Consider the following 22071-nt stretch of genomic DNA (forward strand, 5'->3'; position numbering starts at 1 on the left):
TTCATGTAAATCCGGCCCTGCATATCATAGTCCAACACTAATCATCAATATACACCATATTCACCAATCTTTTATTTCTTGTTCTCCTATACTTGTTGATGCACACTGGTGGATTATTTTACACAATCCTAGTCTAATTTTCTTTGCAACCTCATGCACAAGAGACAAATGGTCTCAGACCTCCTTAAAGCTGTAGATTATTGTGTAGTTTCATATACATGGGATGGAACATGCTATTGCAATGGTTATAAAACAGTAATTATTCTATATCTATATCGATTCCATAATTTTTAAAAGACAACAATATGAACCACCCGTGGTGATTCCTCGTTTTTTGCCTTATAAATTCTCTGGAGATGAGGCATCTCTTCATGAGCAAGCATCCCAAGATTACAAGATCCTTATCATATACTAGAAATCAGTGGGGTTCAAGCAAAAACATGCAACATATTCCAATGGGTTTAAAGTAGCTTCATCCAAGAAACGCAAAATAGCCTTTGGAACTGGATAACAAACACCAAATATGGAACTGGGAGAAGCATCAAGTCTACTAGTCTATCAGGAATAAACAGAGTGCCTGGTGCTTATACCCACTTTGTTGATCTTATACTTTGTTAGTATTAAAGGTGTTGCTGGACTTTTATCTTTGCAATGGAAGTTAGTCTTTAAGATCCAGAAAAGTTTTATTTTATTATTCACATTCTTGACAACTAATCAAAAGGAGGAGCATTATGAAAAGGCACAATTCTATTTACTGCTTGACTTTTGTATACTGACAAAGAAAGACGTGTCCGTAATATCACACACTCAAACGGGGTAAGAGTCAAAGCTATGCTTCGTTATGGATGAGAAGAACTACTGAGCCTAATGAAAAACACAGCCCACTGAAACACAAACCCATCTTTATCTTTCTTTCCATTTTTGCCAAGGATTTAGGCTACAAGAATCAGAACTAGAAAATGACAACTATGAATTAAATGTCAAAATATTGAGTAGAGGGCATGTGGTAACATAGAAAACTCTTGGGATGAACTACACTTCATCCTAGAAGAGAAATCTTACTGTTACTAGTTCATAGCCTTGCCAAAGGACAAATTGCAGCAGGGGTGGGGCGGGGGGAGACAGAGTACAACACTGCTGAAAGGTAGGAGTTCAGTAAAAGAGGCCTCATAATTCTTTTCCCCATTTCCCATGGCTGAGTGGTCACTCGGATAGAACAAGAAAATGCAGGACGTGAATCCACACTCTCCTCTACCTAAATGGCATTGTCTCATTATCCCTTTCTACAGAGCTCGGACAGAGACTCTGGTGTGCTTATGAGTAGCATTTAGTAACAGGGTTCTCCCCTAGTCCCATGACATTCTTCTGTCATTGTCCCATGCATCTGCCCAATATTACTTTTCTGCTGTTTGTCCAAATTAGAGTTCATGCTTTGCCAGTCTGGTCAGTTACAAGATTCCTCTATGTTAGTGATCCCCAACCTGTGGACCGGGGACCACATGTGGTCCTTCGACTAATTGGAGGTGGGCCCCGAAGGATGCCTTCTCCCCCCCCCCCGGCCCTTTACTTCATCCCCCCCAGCCCCCTACAACACACTTTGGGTGTCATTGTCTCCCATCACTCCCAGATAGGACTATCTCGTTGCAGAGAAACAAGCTCAGGGTTCCCATTGATTTGTCATTGTCATGAGTTAACATTTCCATGAAAATAAAATGTTCCTTATGTTCATTGTTGTGGCGTGTCTGTATCTTATTTTGAAGGGATGTTTAAACATTACCATACCGATCAGAGAGCATTAGGGCAGTGGTTGAGAGTAGAGGAGTAACCTACCCCCCCATTCCGGGCCTCAGTAAAAGGCGTTGAGTGGTCCCCGGTGAGTGGTCCCCGGCGTTGAGTGGTCCCCGGTGATAAAAAGGTTGGGGACCACTGCTCTATGTCATGGGATGGGCCAGTAGAAAGGGAGATGCAGTCAACTGGTAAATGGTTATGCAAGCGCAGTAACCTATGCCCATGAGAATCAGACACTGGGGCCATTTTCAAGCTGCCTTTTTATTCCGTTCTAATAACTTGGCAGGTTATAGTGGTGCTATTCTGCCACAATTAACTGGCTTCTCCCCCACCTGCATGATATTTTCCCTTTATAACCTTCTACTGCATGCCCAAATTACAGGTCACATTCTGCCAGTTTGGTCAGTCACAACATCCCTGAATGAAGAGCCACAGATGTGCCAGAGAAAAATCTGAAGGGGACAACATGCCATCAACCATGAGTTACATTTATACTTATTTATAATTTTATACTTGTTTTCTGCCCTCTAGAGTCAGGATGAAGTACATTATAATAAAACATACAAAAATTATATATTCATGCAGTAAATTACTACATAAATTAATTAAAAACAATCTAAAACAGTTAAATCATTGATTGCTAAATTCTGTTAAATACCTTGGAAAGGATGGAGAGAGGCCACACGAAGGTCCTACCAACTCAAGGTAGCATACAAGTGGGGGCTTTGACAGGGAGGCCGACATAATTTGTTGTTTTTGGCCTCAACCACAGACCTGGTTGGACCAGTCTGATTTACAAGCCCTGCAGGGCTCTGAACTCATTTGGGAAAGTATTCCAGTGCAACACATACCAGTTGCACTATATACTTATTGTAGTGCACTATTCCCAAAACTCATTATCTATAACCCATCCAAGAGACTCCTATTAGCAGTAACTATTCTGAAATCAAGCCACCATGCACAGGGATTATCTCTTGCTAACTCTATTTGACTCCTAATCCACCTTTCACTGAAGGCTCAGGGGGGCAAAAACAAAACTGAAGAAAATTACAACTAGGCCTGGTCTTTTTATACCTGCATTCAAGTCTTGCATCCTTCTGTGAGAAACTAGATTAGATCCCGCCGTCCAACAGCAGAAGCGTCATCAGTCACAGACCTCTGCCACGCTGCTGTCCCCCCAAGCGGTCCCATCTCACTAACAGCCATGCAGATCAGGGAGCTGCAGCAGAGCAACATTCCCCACCCCGTGTGTTCCATTTCTGCAGATGGAAATTTCATCCCCTACTCTCTGAAAGCCCTGTGGCTATTAGCCCAGATGGCCTCCATAATCTCAGGAACTAACTTTACCAGGCTCAGATAAAACTGCTGCAGAACATGTGGAAGATCAGTGGTGCCTAAGTGCTCATAAATCACAGGATCCTACCCACTCTTATTATAGCCACATGACTCCTCTGAAGGAGCAGAACTCTGAGAAAGCAAGTATGCCCTAATAACAACTCTATACTGTTTGTACCATTTGCCACTGATCTCTGCAGAACAGGTAGGGGAGAAACAGTCAAAACTTAAGCAAAATAATTTTTGGAAGGTTAAAAAAGGACACTCGAGTGGTGCTTACACATACTGTAAATCTTTTGGTTTAGCCTACAATTAAACTAAATTTAGCAAAGGACACAGGTGCTGGCAAGCAGCAATGAAGCTGATTGACATGAAAACACAACAGCTAACCGTTGTGCTTGTGGTCCTGTCAAGGACCAAGCTTGAGGTCCGAGGTAGGATCAAAGCAGGCAATGTAACTGACTAATGTGCAGCTAGATTCCACCTGCAGAACCCAGTCAGTTTAAAGCGAAACCTGCGGGAAGATCCGTTCTTTGCTACTATATATAAATTGGGGAGTTTCAGGGGTCTCTCAGTTTAGTTTTGCCTCTTGTATCATCATGCTGAGATCATAAAAAAGAGCTGATTGAAATCCCAGTGGTCCTAGCTTCCTTCGAACCCAAGGATTTAACACTATGGGTCATTTGTCTCTCAAACACTAAATGGAACTCTCCATGACCCATTATGCATGGGCCAGAATGCCCGAAGTGGTGGCGACAGGGCTTCAGGGAAAATCCCTGATTATGTCCGATGTCACAACCATCCAGGGCCCAGCCCGGCCCAGGGCCATGGAAGGCCCATGATATAGAAACGTGGGAACTTCCACGGCTTCCTGGATGCTGCGGGTGCCTGCAGGGGCTGCGGTGGGCCGGCGCTGTGCATAATTGCCAGGGCGGGCCTCTTGGCCCGCCCAGCCCTATGGTGTCCCTATAGGGACACTGCACACCCCTGTGGTCTCTGCAGAGCTGGCAGGGGCATCCCCCTGCCCCCACCAAAGCATGTGGAGGGGGCCCACCCCCCACTCCCCCAGCCCTTCCCATCTCCCCCCCCCCACTGGCTGCTGCCGCTTACCCTGCTGGCCCCGGCACAAAGCACATGTGCGCACGCTACGCTGGGGCAGCCCCACACTGCTTGGGGAACAGCGGGGTATCCTGCTCTGCCGCAACAGCATGACGGCAGTGCGGAGTAGCTGCCGCCGTGCATAACGGGTCCATCATATGCATATTATTTAACTACCCCTCAGTGATGTGATGACTTCTTGCCTGGCAAAGTTTAATGCTAATTCTTCTTAGGTTCACCAGGACAGATGCCTGAATATTCCATATTCTGAGGGCCTTTGCATTGTCCTTATGGCAGAATTGACACAATCTTTCATATTCTTCCAAATGCCCCATCTGAGAACTCCAGGTTCTTTGAGGACCTTAGTACATATCTTATTTTTTATTTATTTTAATAAAAGAAATAAAACAAAATTTTATCTTTGTATCCTACCCTTCCTGGATAGCTCAGGGTAGGTGGTATTTTGTAGTAAGGACCCTAAAAGTACTTTGTTTTTGTTGCTTCGATCAAGTCACATCTGGTATAGAGAGGCCCTGTAGAGTTTTCAAGACAAGAAAGTTCAGAAGTGGTTTGCCATTTGCCTGCCTCCATGTCATCACCCTGGTATTCCGTGGAAGTCTCCCATTCAAACACTACTCAGGGCCAACCAGGTTTAGTTTCTGAAACCTGAAGAGACCAGGATAGCCTGGGTATTAGCAGTGGGCATTTTTTTCTCAGTCCTTCCATCCTTTAAGTTGTAACTATTTCTGCTGCTCAAGAGCATTATTGTGAAGCTTCAGTGGGAGAAAGGAGAGGAAGTGGGACCTCCAGAAGGGACCTGAGGCAATGCAAAATCCAAGCTCATTCAGGTGTACCACCTGTAACATCTGTATGGGAACAGTGCTGAATTAAGAATCTCAAGAAAACACCCCGTTTTATAAGGGCTGTAAATGGTTTAATGGAACAAAGTTATGCAACTATTCTGAGGACACCACCTCTAAATGTTGCAGGCACTTAAGAAAAACAATTCTAAAGGTCTCAATATATATTGGCAAAACACTCTTTCTGGCGCTGTACAGAGTAAGTATGAAACAGCAAGAGGCGTCCAATAATTGAGACACGCTGCATTTAGCAAAGCCACAACCTCCATTCTTAGTCAGCCAAGAACTATTTTGTTTATATAACGACACTCAAATTCATCTGAAATTTTAACTTCTTGAACTGTAATATTGAAAGATCACTGGTCCCCACTAAGCTTATTAGATTTCCTACAAAGTTCAGCTTAAAAATAAATTTCATTGGGAGATAATTAAAAAAAAAACATGCTGTTTCCATTCTATAGACTGATCCCATCCTCAGGCATTACAATGCAGAAAGCATTTTTATTCATACAAGTTAAAGACTGGAGGCTGAATTTTCCCTTCTTGTTGGTGTTGCCCTGGATGTTCCCTGATACCTGACTTTAAACAGCTTCTGAAGGGAGTATTAAAAGCCTGCATGTGCACAGATATGAATCCGTTAGATTTAACCAGATGCAATTTTTTAAAGATTCTAATTTTCTTTGACCTTTGTTTTGTTGTGGGAAAGGTTGCTGAAATCATTAGTGAGGCTACAGAAAGACAATGCTTTAAATCAGTGGTTCCCAATTTTTATGCTTCTACTGTGATGTGATTTTGAAAACTTAGGTTGAAAAGTAGTCTATAAGTATTAAAAGCAGTGCTAAGACATCCTCTGATGGTCACACCAAGATTGGTTCCATTTCTTATAGTACCTGCTACATGCTTGACACCAAGTCAACATTTTGCAGTAACCTACCATTACATTAGGACACATTCTATTTTTGCAGCATTTCTTTAGGGCTGTTGTCATCTGTTTTCTCATTACTGTTGGAATATGCAACCTCTGTAGTGTGTATGATTCAACACATGAAGAACATCCTACAAGGGTCATCATAGGATATGTGTAGTTAAGCATAGTTAATTAGGAACTTCCTGATATTTTTCAAATAGTCCCCTTCTATGTCCTGATCAGCTCATTTGGAGATTTCCTGCTTCGTTGACCATATTCCCTCCCAATTAAGACAACAGCACAGTCACAGACAGTTAAGAATCTCTTTGCTTTCTATAGAACATTTGATTTTTTCCCCCAAATAAAGCTATTATTTTCAGCAGTCTGGCGCTTTACCCTCTCTGCATATTTAAACTTTGCCAAAGATGACAGATTAGAATTTCCCAGGAAAAGCATTTCTTCCCTTTGGAAGCTTGATTTTGGCAGGCAGAAACACTTGGTAATTAGGAAACCCTCCGTATCACGCTAATGGTTTCTCCCCCACAGCACTTTCAGACTAAAGCCATTTCTACTTGTGAGCGCTATTTTCTCCAGTTAGGTATCTGCTGCTGGAAGCCTGCAAATTCAATCTCCGTGCTGGGAGCAAACTGCACTTCACTGTGTCTGCATTCCAGATACAAATAGATTGCGTAGGTGCTGCTCAGGAGACACAACAAGTGGAAGTTTCTTTAACAGCAAGAAGGCACAGGAAAACTATTAGAAATCCCATTCATGCTTCAGCCATCATTCCACCAGCAGCTTCTGCAAACGTAGTTACAATGGTATTTGAACCACAGCCAATTCTTTACCGGATCCAAGCCAATAATTTGGGAGGGCCAGGAGAAGAGAGAAATGTTTTCCTCTTAAAAAGTTAACCACAGTCATTTTTAATTTAGATTGCACAGAGTGTTAAACCCACGTAGGCCACACAGCAAGATACTTTTATCTGAATATAAAAAGCAATCTCATTACAATAGATTACAACAGAGAAATCTGGTTCGGTTTATATTATCAAAACTGATATTTCCAGGCAAACAAGTCGCTTTACTTTTGTAAAGGAAATGTCTGAACTTGCCATTGCATTAAATCTCTAGTGCAATATTATCTAATTAACACACACAATACATTCAACAAAATTTGAGTCCAATAGCACCTTTAAGATCAACCACGGGACTAAAATTTTGTTGTGCTCGTTCAGACCAACACCACTACCCTTTAAATCAAGCAATACATTCAAGTCTTTGAAAGCAATAATGATGAGCAGAGCTAGTAAATGAAGCTTTGTCATGTTTTTGCTCAACATCACTGAGGGAATCCCCTCCCCAATATGTATAATGGATTAAAGTGACGTTTTAAAAATATGATAGAAAAACCTGCTGAAATTATTTTCTAATATTAAGAAGAAATCTAGCGCTACTATAAAACACTGGGGTATTAATTTGTGACAGTCTTGAAGAAATCAGATTACATTAAACCCCATCCCTCATCAATGTACAGGGCTGGGCTGTAAGGAAAAGATGTTCTTGTTTTTTTCTGATATAGTTTAAATAAAGTCCTGCAGACACAGTAAAAGAGATAAGCATGCCATATTGCAAACATATTTTCTACACATGGTTAATTTGCTTCTTGACTCTAGAATTACTATGGCATTAAGGGGACAAGCCAAGAATGTTTTGACTCACATCTGCCCAGTTTATTATAAGGGAAAAGAACCACCACAACCCTTAAGAGTTTAATTGTCTACAAAAAAAACCCATTCATACTGCTGAGCAGCAGAAGCTATTTACTAGAAACTAGTTAATCCTGAAAGTACAATTACTTCTGAATCGGAATGTAAGTGGTCCAGTTACATTTGGGAGGAATATCTATCCTTAGATATGTGGAAGCCTCTTATCCCATTACCTGACCACCTAAGCAAATCTAATACACATTGATCAGACAGTGGAGGATAAAATGCTCACTAGTAGTGTAAGAAATGTGAACCTGGGCATGGGCATTCTACAAGTACTCAATGAATACAAGAAGGCTCTTGCTCTTCAAGGAGATCTGGAGGTTGTATGACAAAGACACCCCAACACTGGGGCACAACACTGGGGCACGCTTGGAGAGCCCAACAAAATCATCTCCAATAGCAACAAATTTGGTCTGTCAAATCAGCCACACCTTTTGGCATCAGTAAAGACCCAGTGCTTCAAGACATGGGTTACTAGCCAGAAGAACGAACAGGGTGCATAGGCCTAATTGTAAGAATGAGGCTTCCATTCCTGTTTGTTTCTAACCTGCTTCCTGGCCAGGTGGGGTAAGATCACACGAAGGTTGCAATCCTGTGCAAACTTACCTGAAATAAGCCTCATTGAACTTACTGCTGAGTAAATACTTACTGCACAGATTAAACAGCAAAGGATGGTGTGGAGAGATGTACCACCGTGAACAACAAAAGCAGTAGTCAGAGACTGTAGACTTAACTTGGAGTTTTGCTAGCTAGGCTGGCTATCACTGAGCAGAGATGAACTCCAGACATTTATTTATTATTATCTGACTGATGTGAAACACAGCAGTCAAACAGATTGATTACTGCTTTTAATACCTAGGAACAGAACATTTAGAAACAGAAAGAACAATAATAGCAAAGAATACACTGCTATTAAGAGAAAATGGTTTGCAAAGCAGCAAGGCATTATAAGGCTATGTTTCCAGTTTTATAACATGCCTTTAAAATAAATGTTCAATGTATGCTTTAGATGGACAGAACGTACTGATAGGGGCACAGTTGATTGTTTCTGTTGTACACTTGGGGATGCATATGTCCATCAATCTCATATCTTGACTTATTTCTTTGTTATGCCCCCCCCAAGTTGAGCCCAAACAAATGACAACCTCATAAATTTAGCTTGTTATTGCTGCAAGACCTTTGTACCTGTTGACTGATTTATTAAGTCACCCTCTGCCTAAACATGCATGGACTGGAAAATTTTAATTTCATTATGCCTGAAGAACTTTGCATGCACACAAAAGCTTACTTCTTGAATAACACTAAGGTACGGCTGGACTCTATTTCCAAGTTACTTTCACAAATTTAGCTAATCTAAACCATTCAATCAGACTTTGGTATGTTAGTAACGCTAAAACTTTATACTAGGCAAAAATAACTTTTCAAATATTTAATCATCTAGCTACAGATGCAATGAACAGCCTTTATTTAATCATGCTCTACATATCTACAAAGTTTAACACAAAAACCTATTTGGACTGCTGCTTTGGTGAACTTTTTAGACTGTCAACGTCTGAAATTCTTCTGCAGGGAAACATCTTGTTCTCAGTGGGAAAGTAACCATTAACTTCTCTGGCACACCTCAAAGCTACGATCCTAGGTACACTGGCTTGAATTTACTTGGATGTTCCTGCAGGCAGAAAGATTTTCACTGGCAAAATACGACTTTCTTCTTCCTGCTGCAGTCCAAAACCATCTCCTGAGAGATCCCGGTCCACTAGTTCCAAAGCAGTCAGTATGGAATAAGCTCCAATTATGAAGTATTGGTTAGATTCAAATGTGTTGTCTCAATGGCTCAGTTAGGACCTCGCATCACACATTTTCTATCCATACAGGTCTCAAAGGGGAAGGGGTGGATAGAAAAGAAACATGCAGCCATAACATCGATTCCTTTGTTGAAATGATGGCTACGGCCTGCTAAATGAATATTTAAATGATGCATATGACTTTGATAAGCATAACAATCCACTAATTGCAGTTCTGTTTGTGGAAGCTATAAGCATTTTCTTAAATTGCTTTTCTGGGGAAGCTGTCAATTTCCCTCTCATGGAAAGCATAACAGACCTTGAGACTAACATAACCAAATTCATCTTGGCACAGAAGAATTTAGGGAAAGGCTGGTTTTAATTACATAGTACAAGGAAAACAATAGCAATACACAATCTTTTCTACAAGGCCAAGGCAGCTATAGTTCACTCTGGCCATCTATAAAAAGAAATATTTATTCCACCTGCTGTTTGCTGGTTTGATCCCAACTGGGGGAAAACATTCGTTCTGGTGCCGGCAGGGGCGCTTGCTGCTTTTCGGGATATCCTGCTTCAACATATGTTAAAACAGTTAATTTTCTTAGAACGCTTTTATTTTCATGAATAGAACCTCTCCATACTACCTAGCATCAAAAATGTCTTCCGGCATTTAAAGCTCACAGCCAACCCCGTTGAAAAATACTACCCACAACTCTCCACTTAGATCCATATTAGATCACTTTACTGCGATAGATGCAATAGGAGCAGACAAAGTTTATTCTGTTAGCCAGACAAAACTCATCCCGCAGCCACCAAAGTCGATTGCTCAAAGCTTAAACATTAGTACTGCTGGAACAAATTTATTCATAGCTTTAAGTAGATTAAAGTACTCACCAGCTCTTATTTAACTACTCTGCAGCAGACAGTCTGTTACATTTGAGCACATTAGCAAAGAAGCCACTGCTAGAAAAGAAGAAATCCAAAACAGACTTTACAAGGAGTCCTCTATTCAGAGACCAGCTCAGTGAACAGCAAACAGGGCAGAGTTTAGTAACTTTTTTTCCCTGACTCAAGAATTTTCCTGGGATTTGTTGCCAGCCGTGACTCGTTGCTTGCCAGCAGCGCCGTGTCCAGGAGCTCTCGCCAAACCCTTCATGGCTTTTAAGGCGGCATGAGGGCACACAGACATTCTTGTGTCCTGCAATTATCATTAGCTCCATAACTTATCTACAGTAAAAGGAAAAGTGCAGCCTGACAAAATGAGCAACTGGTTAACCATCCAGCTGTAGGAGGAGCTACAAATTATCAACATTCCATGTTACCTAGCAACCAAGAGAACATGATTTGCCAAAAATCTTTGCATCTCAGCACTAGAGAAACTCAACACTGCCAAACTCTTGCAGAGAAATTAGCTATGAGGAATCCCTTTAATTAATAATTTTTAAAGTATCAAGGTAAACGTGTTGAATGAGTAGAATGTCACAAAAGTATTTATGTACAAAAACTTATATATTTAAGGTAGTTAATAATCTCTTTGAGCATCAACACCTTTTATAGTGGCAAGATTTCAGCACAATAATAATCACTCAATAATACAAAGACCATTTTATAACACATTTCGCTGTCCATTGCAGCTAAACAAAAAGAGGTAGGGGTGGGATGTTAAGCCAATAAATAAATAAATAAATGCAACCAACAACTAGGACTGCCTTCTTAATTAAGAACACTTATTTGCAAGTAAATATCATCTAAAGATTTAGCATAATGAGTGCCTTAAATCAGACTGTCTCAAAAAAAATAAATAATGCAAGACATGTCCAGATCTTTAAAGATAAATGACAGGCATAAATCACTCAGTTTCCTTTTATGAGCTAATAAACCACAACCTGATTTTATCCCCAATTCAAAGGGTTGCCAATATTGGATTACTTAATTTTATAAGATTCTGGAGAGGGGAACTCAGCAAGCATGTGATATCATAAGGATGCCAGTCCACCCAGGTGGGACCTAGGCATCCCCTGGAATTACAGCTCACCCCCAGGCAACAGAGATCTATTCCCCTGGAGAAAGTGCCCACTTAGATGGTGGAGTGTATGGCATTATATCCCATTCAGGTCCCTTCCCTCCCCAAACCCCACCATCTGCAGGCTCCACCCCCAAAGTCTCCAAGTTTCTCCCCAACCCGGAGCAGGCAATCCTTCTTAGAACCTACTCTCTCAACTTGCCATAATCTCCAGGGTCACTGATCCCGGTAGACTGGAAGAACTCCAGGCTCCTCCTGGAGGTCACCCACCCCTGCTACATAGTTTGAACTAAATGCTTACCCCATCCCCTGTAATTATCACTATGAACTGGAGAGATCTCTATGGAATCTTTACCCAGAGTCACCAGCCTGTACTCCAGGAAATCAGATATTTTCAGAGAGGTTTTTGTTAGAAAATTCAGTTGGTACAGTTTAGCCCCTTGATAGCACAGTCATGGCACTCTAACAGTCATTCCTTCCTTCCAGCCGGGGAATTGTACTACTAGTTCTGTGAGAAGTTGAGGTTAGGAATATAACAGTTCTAAAAATACTATAATCCACAGGGTTCTCCGGGGAGATGCACAAGAAGTTAAATGTGTGGCTACCTAAATCTTACATATACTTTGTTACTTATCCAAGTAACATCCTAGAGCAGCCTTTCTCAACTTTTTTACCATTGAGAAACTCCTGAAACATTTTTCACACCTCTAGAAATCCCAGAAGTGATGTGATCATGCAGAACGTGGCTAGGAAGCATAGCTGTGTATATGCCCACCCCCTCCAAGCCCATCATGGGCCATTTGTAACAAATCTTAAAATTATAAACATTTATTACAGGCCTAGGAATACAGATTGGATATTCTTGCTCAGAATATTATTTATATCACTATATAAAAACAAACTAGAGATGCAAGAGCTGTTTCAATCATAATTTGGAACCTGTTCCCAGATGAGCCTCAAATTACCAACTGAAGCAGCACAAGAGTGGATTTCATTTCACTACCTACTACAGCTTCTTCAGTAGGCGTTTGCTCAATGCAGTTTTATTTATTTTATTCATAGGATTTATAGTCTGCCCTATCTTATAAACAAGAACCACCACTAGACTAAAGCACAGTTAAAATTACTCTCTTGCAGACTGAAAGGCAGGAAGTTGCACATTTGAAAATCTCCAGTGTCCTTTTTTGATTGTTTAAAGGCCATCTCAAACAGCAAAGGGGTGGTAATGGTAAAGTACCAACCTTCCCAAGTATCTGCTAGCACAACTTTCTTATGTTACAAACTGGCCCAGTGGCTTCCAGTTACCAAGAAGCACTTTTGGTATTCTAACTGGCTTTTCAAATCTCATCAATATCATTTTAAATCTAGTATTATATATTATATAATTTAAGAACAATTTTAAGATCTCTCCTACCTCAAACAAAAAATATGTTTACACTTCATTAAAAAATGTGGTGTTTTGCTAGTAAATTTAAAGCAGATCTTCAGTTTTTGTCATACAAGAGAAAAGCTGAGAAACCAGGTTAATTCACCATGTTTCAGTGCCATAGGGGCAGAAGAAGAGCAACTTAACTTTTTTTAATTTGTAAAGATGTATATCTGTAAGAAGTTATAAACCAGTGGTCCCCAACCCCCGGTCCGGGGACCGGTGTCGGTCCGTTTATCAGTCAGTACCGGTCCGTAGCTTCTCCTTGTCCTCCTTCCCGGCTGCTGCCTCAGGGGCTGCCCTGCCACTCTACTGCTGGCTCACCTTTGGTGCTCTCCAGAGGCCGCCATGGGTGGGGCTCCCTCTCAGCGTGGCACTGTGCAGCTATTGCTGGCAGTGCCTTCCAGCGGGCAGCGGGAAGTCAGGGGCACAGTGGGAAAGCAAGTGGAACAGGGGCTCAGGCGGCGTCAGCGACATCCCTCAGCAAAAGACTACAACCCCGCCGGGCCTCAGTAAAATTGTCAAGCATTGACCGGTCCCGGGTGATAAAAAGGTTGGGGACCACTGTTATAAACCATACAAACTGCTATTGCTCCAACTTGCATATAAATAACTGAACAGTATTAATAGCAACTTTTCTCTAACAGAGTCTGCTGTACACTAGCTCTAAATATAACTTATGCAAGTACTATTGAGTGACCTCTGCAGAATCCATCTCATCAATATGCCTACAATAAGTATATGTAAGCTTGATGCAAAGTGTGATACAGTGGTTGGAGCATCAGACTAGAGGATGTGGGAGATTCAGGTTCAATCGCAACTGTGTCATAGAATAGAATCAGAGTTAGAAAGGACTTCCAAGGTCATGTAGTCCAAACCCCTGCAGAAAGCAGGAAATTCACAACTACCTGCCCACCCATAATGACTCCAATTTGATGTCCAGATGAGCTCCCCCTCCCCAAGGAAACCAGAATCCCTAGTCAGCCTGATTTGGAGGAAATTTACCTTCTGACCCCAAAGTGGTGATTAGCATTTCCCTGGGCATGCAAGAAAGGGCCACAAGAGCCAAACTCAGACACAATCCCTTCTGCCTGCCCACTCACAATCTGCCTAGCTTCACACCACCCACTTACAATAATCCCCAAAGGGGGCCCAAAGTGGCTTACGTTGTTCTCCCACGATTATATAGTCTCCCACGATTTCTATTTAATTGGCCCCCATCACTAGAATCTAAGAGAGCGCTAACATAAAGGATGTAATATTTTCTCTTCCTTAGCTATTGTTGATATCTTGCAAAGTAACTGCCTACAATCAGCATTGGCAAACAAAACAGGTTGATACCATTAACTATTCTTACGCCCACTAAGCCTCTACAAACAAGGGAACTAGGCAGGTTTTGAAATACACAACACCAGTCAGTGGATCCAAGTACTTTAACCTCCTTACACCTCATTCCATAATAACAGCTCACAATCAACAAAAGTTAGAAGTTTTTAATGTTGACAGAGATCCGAAGAATTACTTAGGTTAATTTCAAAGACTTGTGATACCCATCCCCATTAGAGGTTCCTCTCTTCCAACAGCTCTTCCTCCATAACAGTGGTCCCCAACCTTCATCTGGTCGGGGACCGCCTCCGGGGGTGGGGGAGAGCCAGCGGCCCGGCTGCCGCAGTTGCTCATAAACGCGCATGCGCGTTTTGGCCACCAGGTGGCGCTAACACGCATGTGCAGAGTTGCCGTGCATGCGCGTTTTGGCCACCAGGGGCGCAAACGCGCATGTGTGGCAGTTCCGCGCGTGCGCGTTAGCGTCGCTGGTACGTCGACTGCCGTGCCGGCCTCTTTCCCCCCTCTCGCTGCAGGGGGCGGAGGCAGGTGCGGCCGCTGGCGGCCCGGTACGATGGCCTTTACAGCCCGGTACCGGGCCGCCGACCGGGGGTTGGGGACCCCTGCTCCATAACATACTTGCTTTTGTAGCTTTCCTCCATTATAAAAACTGCTTTCCCCACAGTGGTTCTAAAACTGCTGTTTTATAAAACTAATATTAAAGGCACCTCTGATTCACCACACTAATTTTATTGTTCTCTAGAACTGAGCTTTAATTTCCATGAGATCCTGTCCATTTTGCTGAAATTATTCATTTACTTGGATACAGCCCTCCTCCCCAAAAACATACATATTGTCTGAATGTCAAAGGAAGCTGCGAGAGAGAATGTAATCATTATTACAATACAAGAGCTGTTCACTTTATACTAGTAGTATTGAGTTTCCTGGGAGTAACAGTTTCAAAGCCACACCCACTTCCTCTGGAGAGGGACGTACAAGAGACTACTCAGTGAGGAGCTCTATAAAATCTTTACATAAAATAAAATCTTAAGAGTTGGATTTAAAAGTACAAAGTTATTAATGGAAAGCTTCCCAAGGGTCCCAAATCTAGTAAAAGACTATTAGCATTTGCTACATAGTGTCAACAATACACCACCTACTTAGCCGTGCTGTACAATTCTGCTACGATTATAGCTAAACAGTACAAAAATTAGGACTATAATAGTTTTGCACGGTAGCGTATTTAATAAATTTTAAACAATGAATTCATTAAATATAGAAAAAAGTATATACTTCAAGAGACTGCTCACACATTTAATATTACAATTCAGGTGATATAATACTTATCCTTCTACCTAGTTTTATCACCAACTACACATTTACGAGAGAGGTACACTATACCGACAGTCAAAGAGTTATCCCAAATTACTCGAACATAAATCCACCTATACATAGCTCCTGCTTTGTTTCACCAGTGGTATCAGGCTTAAACCTCCTGAACAACAGAACTTACTCTGAAACAGAATTCAAATAAACAGATTGTATAGCAGCTTTAGAGACCTGGGTTGTACCTGCCTAATTGGTAATAGCCACCAGTTCCTCTTTCAACGTCAGACTACCCCCACCCCATGTTACACTTCAGGATCAGCATTTCATGGAGATCAGTGGGAAGGAGGAAAGTTCCAAGCTGCTATCAGAAATTTTACAGAGCAATCCTATGCAGAGTTACTCCAATTTAAATCCACTGAAGTCTATGATCTTAGACTGCAATACTTCGCATTGGTTTGCACAGTTATTCAGGATCCAGACCACTGGTGGCAACTTGTTTCATGCAGAGCACAAGTGGAGCATCCAGGAAAAGATTCTAATAATTTGTGGGTGATTCCTAGATTAAAGAAAGAACGGTTTCTGTACGATGGTCACACAGATCACACACACAGTTTTGCTAATGACTTTATATGCCTTGTGACTGAACAATGCAAGATTAGATTTAACAGACACTCTGTAGCTTTTCACCAGTATTTTTAAGATAATAGGTTTGGCATGCATCAGCATATTTTTCCCTCACTAAAACACTTGAATCTGCCAAAGATGGTGACTGCTTTTAACACCTGTTGATAGCAAGTTGGCACACATTTACAGACTTCACTATCATTCAGGAGTGAGCAGAAATGCCAACATGTCAGCCATCTAAAACGGAAGGGTAACTTAATTAGAATAAAGTAAGTGTAAAGGGATAGTCTTATCAACCGCAACTGAGTTTTGTTGAGAACTGCAAGGATATGAATTCCTGCCCTACCCCACAAATTAAGGCAACCTCAATTAACAATCAAATTAGCAACTGTCCCAATCAGCAACCAGAAACATTACACAAGACATCAGGAAGAAAAACAGAGACACGCGTTTAGTCATCCTTAATGTAATGCTTTAGTCAAAGAGCTCTGCAGTTCATCTGCTTTAACACAAGTTAACAACTGGAAACTTGGTTTACTAAATTAGTTTTAGCACCCAACATACATGGTCTCCCAGATAAACATTTTGGAAAGAAACTGTCTGATTCTGTGAAAAGAATAATATTGCTCACCCTATTCTTGAGGACCCACATCTGGTCTGCACTCCAACAGCTGCTCTGGCTACAAGTTGACTACCAGATCAGGTTTAAAGTTCTGGTAATCACCTTCAAGGCCATATGCGGTTTAGGCCCTGAGTATCTGAGAAACTGCTCAGACCTGGTTAATATTTAGATAGGAGACAACCAAAAAAACCAGGCTCACTGTCCTGAGATCAGCAACAGCAAAGCACCTCTGAATGCCTCCGTCACTGAAAAGTGTATGGTTCATCGTAGCAAGAAACCCCCACCCCACCCCCCAAAAATAGCAACAGAGCTGCAACCCATGTTACCTACCACAGGTATCTTAGTTTTCTGCCATATAAGAGTTGAAAGCAGAAAACATAACTTTTACAGTAAACAACCTTTATTATGACTTAGAAATCGTTCATAATACTCTGATTGGGAGCCAAGGGGAAATTTCTGGGGACAAGTGACATTTTCACTTATTTCCCCATTCCTCTAAGGCTTTTCCCTGCCCCCCCCCCCCCCAGCATTTCAGGCTGCAGGAGGAGAGACAGACTCCACTGATAGAAATCTCTTCCATGTGTGGAAATTACCAATGGATCCATGCCTGTGTGACTGTATCAAAACTATTAGCAAACTGGGATATCAAGTTAACACTGACCTCTTCCATAGTGTAAAATCATCATATGCATATGGTATTAAGTGTAGATGAAATTACAGTAGTCATATTTAGGCAACAAATATATCTTTGAAATATGCCTACAGTATGTACAGCAATTATCCTTTCCTAATGTTGAAGAAACTTTGAATTGGGGGCTCATGATCCCAGGATTCCATAAGTCCTTTGTAAGAACTAAAGGCACATCCTTGCACCCAGCCAGATACTGTCAACTGACTGCCAGATACTGTCAATATTGTTTTTCTACAAACAAGGGGAACGGCATTCCTGTTCTGGGTAGAACTAACTTCACCCCCTTTCAGAGGGCAGATCAAACAGCTGGGAGGGGCAGCTCCCAGCATCCATCCATCCATCCATCCACCCATCCATCCATCCATTTAATTTATTATATTTATATATACCGCCCTCCTTTGTGGTTCAGGGTGGTTTACACTGGAAACTTTTGTAAGACAGTACAATATAATAAACTTCTTGCTTTGAATGTGTAACGTTCTTAACAAGAACTTGTATTAGGAAAACAAAACAGTTTACAAGTTAACATTCAACAATGGAACAATAGTGTCTTTTTTGCTGCACGTTGGTTCAGTTCTTTTTCTGTGGGTGCAGTAGATCAGCGGTCCCCAACCTTTTCCTCGTTTAGGACTGCTTCTGGGGGTGGGGGAGAGCCGGTGGCCCAGGCACCGCACATGCGTGGAGCTGCCATGCATATGTGTTTGCGCCCTGCCGGCAAGTGCAAACACGCATGCATGGCAGCTGCATGCAAACACGCATGCACAGAGCTGCCGCGCATGCACATTTACGTCCGCTGGGGGATCAAATGTGCATGCATGGCAGCTCCGCACATGCGCGTTTGTGTCCGCCGGCATGCTGGCAGACGCACCTACCTCTCCCCCCACACACAATGAGAAACTAGCCGGGCCACGAGCGAAGCGGCCACTTTGGCAGCCGCTTCGCTCACAGCCTGGCGAGCTTCTTGCTGCGGGAGGGGGAAGAGGCAGGTGCGGCCAATGGCAACCAGTACCAAGGCCTTTACGGCCCGATACTGGTCCGCATACCGGGGGTTAACGACCCCCGCAGTAGATGATGGCATCTGGTTGGAGCCCTTGCCAGAACAGAAACTGATTAGTCAATGGGAACCAATCAATCAGCCCTAAGAAATAACCAGTTGAGTGGACCACGCAACATACCCCTAATTCAGTAATCTGTTACACTCATCATTTTTTGTTTATTTTCCATGAGAAAGGATTCTGACAGAGACAATTCCACAGCAAAGGAAACTGACCAAGATAAAGCTTCTGCATTCATGAACAGCAGTCAACCACGGTTTCAATGAGATCCTAATAGTTATGCCCTCTGAAATGTTCTTCCAGGTCCCTTACCATCCTTGTCCAGCTGGACTGTAGCTACCACATACCTAGGAGGCTTAAGGGTTCCATAACAGATTATTAATGGAAATAGCTGTCTTTGAAGTTGTTAAAGTCTGAGGACTGCTTGCTGGAGATGGTTATACACGATATACTACATCCTTTTTAGAAGGTTGCCTGAGTGAATAAAAACCTTGTCCTAAAACCAGCATGGTATAGTGGTTCAAGTAACAGACGAGGATGTGGATACCCAGGCTTGAGTTCCTCCTCTGCAACGGATACTCACTGGGTGAATGTAGGCCTGTCATGTTTTCTCAGTCTAGCCTATCTCATAGTGTTGCGGGGAGGCTAAAGTGGAATAAGAGAGAATGAGGTCGTAGGCAACTGTGTGAACAAATAAAGCTTTCACTCATTTCTGCACTGAAAAAACTTCAATGAAATGTTCTATGACCCAACGTTTCCTGACTATTCCTCCTGGGAAAAATGGGTAAACAATCCCCAACTGATTAACCCCCAAGCAGTCAGGAATTTCCCAACCAAATTGATAACCCTAAGTAGAAGTAACATGCAGGGGAGGGGTTTGACAAACTCCCCATCCAAATTGCCAACTTCTGGGTACCTCTTAAACCAAAGTTTTTAAATTCTCTTTTCAGTACTCAGAAGCTTTGAAAGCAGATAGGAGGTTAGAGGCAACAACATTTTGGGATAGGGAGAAAAAAATAAGCACCCAGCACCACTTCTCTCTTCCAAAGTTACTCCTTTGGCTGTTGCTGCAGGTATACAATATACATCCTTAATCCCTCAGGCTTGGTTCATAAAAAGAATATACAGCACCTCGGTAGCTGATGCTGGTTGTTTAATTCCTGGCACATTCAAAGAAACAAAAAGTATTATCGTGCAGTCTTGTGAAAAAGATGCCTAGAGTTGATTATGCAGAAGAGGATTACTAGTGCATGTTTCAGTAAGCTCCAGCATAACATAGCTGTGAACAGTGGAAGCAGGCAGCTTAGTACTTCATATTCAAGTTCATTTTATCACATTCTCTTTGGGAATTCCTTAATTCATCAGCAGAAATTTAAACAAAAAATGGTCTGCCACAGGCCCGTAGGAAAGGCAGGAGGCTGCCAGAGTTGGAGGGCCCTATTTCCCCAGCCTTCCTGGGGCCTATTTGGCTACTGCTTTTCTCCAAAGAGCATACACTAGCTTTGCTCATGGCTGGCCTGCACCCAGTCTTGCTAGTAGGGTTACTAACTCTGGGTTTGGAAATTCCTGGAAATCTGGGGTGGTGTCCAGGGAGAAGAGTGCTTCGAGCCATAGAGTTCACCTTCCAAAGCAGCCATTTGCTCCAGAAAAACCTACCTGTCATCTTGAGACTTCTGGGAGATCTGCAGGCTCCGCTGTCAACCCCACTTGCCAGAAGAAAGGGGATTTTCTCATTTGCGAGTTTTACTAAAATCTTGATAACCAGGAAGGGATTCATGACATGGTTCAAAAATACTTTACAGGTACCATTTAACTCCATTTCCAGATTAGCTGACAACCTCCATAGTGCAAGCAGCCTGACAGACCTTTCAGGATATCTCAGAAAAACAATATTCATGCATTGCAGCCTTTCTTGCTTTTAGCTTGACACAGCACACATTTCATCCCTGAATCAACTAAAGAGTCTTCTCTTTTTATGAATGGCTTCTACTAAACAGCCCCCTGGAAGGCACAAATGCATGCTATCAACTCTGTTTATTTATTGTTAAATGTATAGACCACCACTCTCTAAGAACAGACCCAGGGTGGATTTAAAGTTCTTACAGGCTTGTCAACCTTCTCGGAAGATTCCCAGGTTATGCACACAATCTAGTCATCCAATACAACCGAAATTATTTAACTAGCAGTAATATGGGAGTAATTGTTTATTTCCAGTGATCGCAATGGGGCTCACTTCTAAGTCTACAAGTAGAGGTTTTACAGTCTCAGACAGCTCCACAAGAACATTCTGTGCCCTTGTTTCCCAAGCTTAACATGGTGCGACACTTGTACGTAAATGTATATTCATAGCGCTGTATTGCAAACAGATAACAAAAGGACATATGAATAGCCAAGTTATAAAGTGCAGGCTGATGATTCACATTTTTCCCACCCACAGAAGATATAATCAGTAGACAATTAAACAAATGTTATAAAGTAACCTGTTTTATTTCCCTTTCTTCCCAACAGCTTAAAAGAGACACCTGGAGAATGTTTAACTCAGTGGCATATTATATGCCAGCACAGCAAATAAAAGCATTTAGGGATTTCATCAGCTTATTACACACAGCTGAATTTATTCTGCACATTTCAGTAGTGGGTCATTTCTTTGCTCTGGGTATGCTGTGCGTTGTGCGTATGTGTGTTTTAAAGGAATGTGCACCCTTCTAATTTCTTACTGAGTCTCAAGAGACTGCTCAGATCCTACCTCTTCTTGGTCACAAAGCTGATAACAAATTAAAAATTAATCTCCTTTCCAATTTTTCTATCCTTGGAGGCCATCTTTTATATTAACAGAAACGCTGAAATCAATTTTTTTTCCTGTGTAAAACTGGTTAATTATTAAACTTCTCAGAAGGGTTATACAAGAACAGATTCTGGACTTTTAGCATTTACAAAACTTTTGGCACTTATATTCATATGAAAATATTGTGAATTTGTTATGAAGAAAACCCTTTCAAAACAGAGTTCTGTGTGGGGGGTTCCGAGGAGGTTTTATGGGGGGGGGGGGAATATGCTCCAGTTGTGTGGTAACAGTCTATATAACCACAAAACCACCAGTAACACACTTAGGACCCATGCCTTGAGAGGTCCACATTACACACATCCAATGAGAGAATTAAGTAAGACTTCAGATTCTAGAAGCTATCCATATTACAAGAAGACACCCATGCCTGAGGCATTCATAAGAACATCCCCCCCCCCGTTTCTTTAGGAGAAGTGTATATGTCCTCAATTAAAATACATTAGGCCACTCACATTAAATCTCTAAGAAGAAATGGCCAGCTTAAACTGGAAGATTAGTCCAGTTATAGATAGGTTCCTTTCAGGTCAAGGCTATGGTCACTGACTGTGTGCAAGAGAAAAGCAAACGGAGAGGAGAGTACATAAAAAGAA

At 41.9% G+C, this 22071-nt stretch overlaps 1 protein-coding gene across 4 annotated transcripts in view; it reads right to left on the minus strand.

Annotated features, from left to right (window-relative positions):
* MTUS1 (microtubule associated scaffold protein 1) overlaps nucleotides 1–22071 on the minus strand; it is a 115302-nt gene that overhangs the window by 87514 nt on the left and 5717 nt on the right. Inside the window, exon 1 of one of the 4 annotated variants that reach the window (XM_077302109.1) lies at nucleotides 10438–10783. The exons of the other annotated variants lie outside the window; for them this stretch is intronic. The gene's annotated coding sequence lies outside the window, so the exon portion shown is untranslated. Of the gene's footprint in view, nucleotides 1–10437; nucleotides 10784–22071 lie in introns of those variants that run through there. 4 annotated transcript variants of the gene reach the window in all.

This window comes from Paroedura picta, chromosome 10 (assembly GCF_049243985.1).
Source record: "Paroedura picta isolate Pp20150507F chromosome 10, Ppicta_v3.0, whole genome shotgun sequence".
Lineage (NCBI taxonomy): Eukaryota > Metazoa > Chordata > Lepidosauria > Squamata > Gekkonidae > Paroedura > Paroedura picta.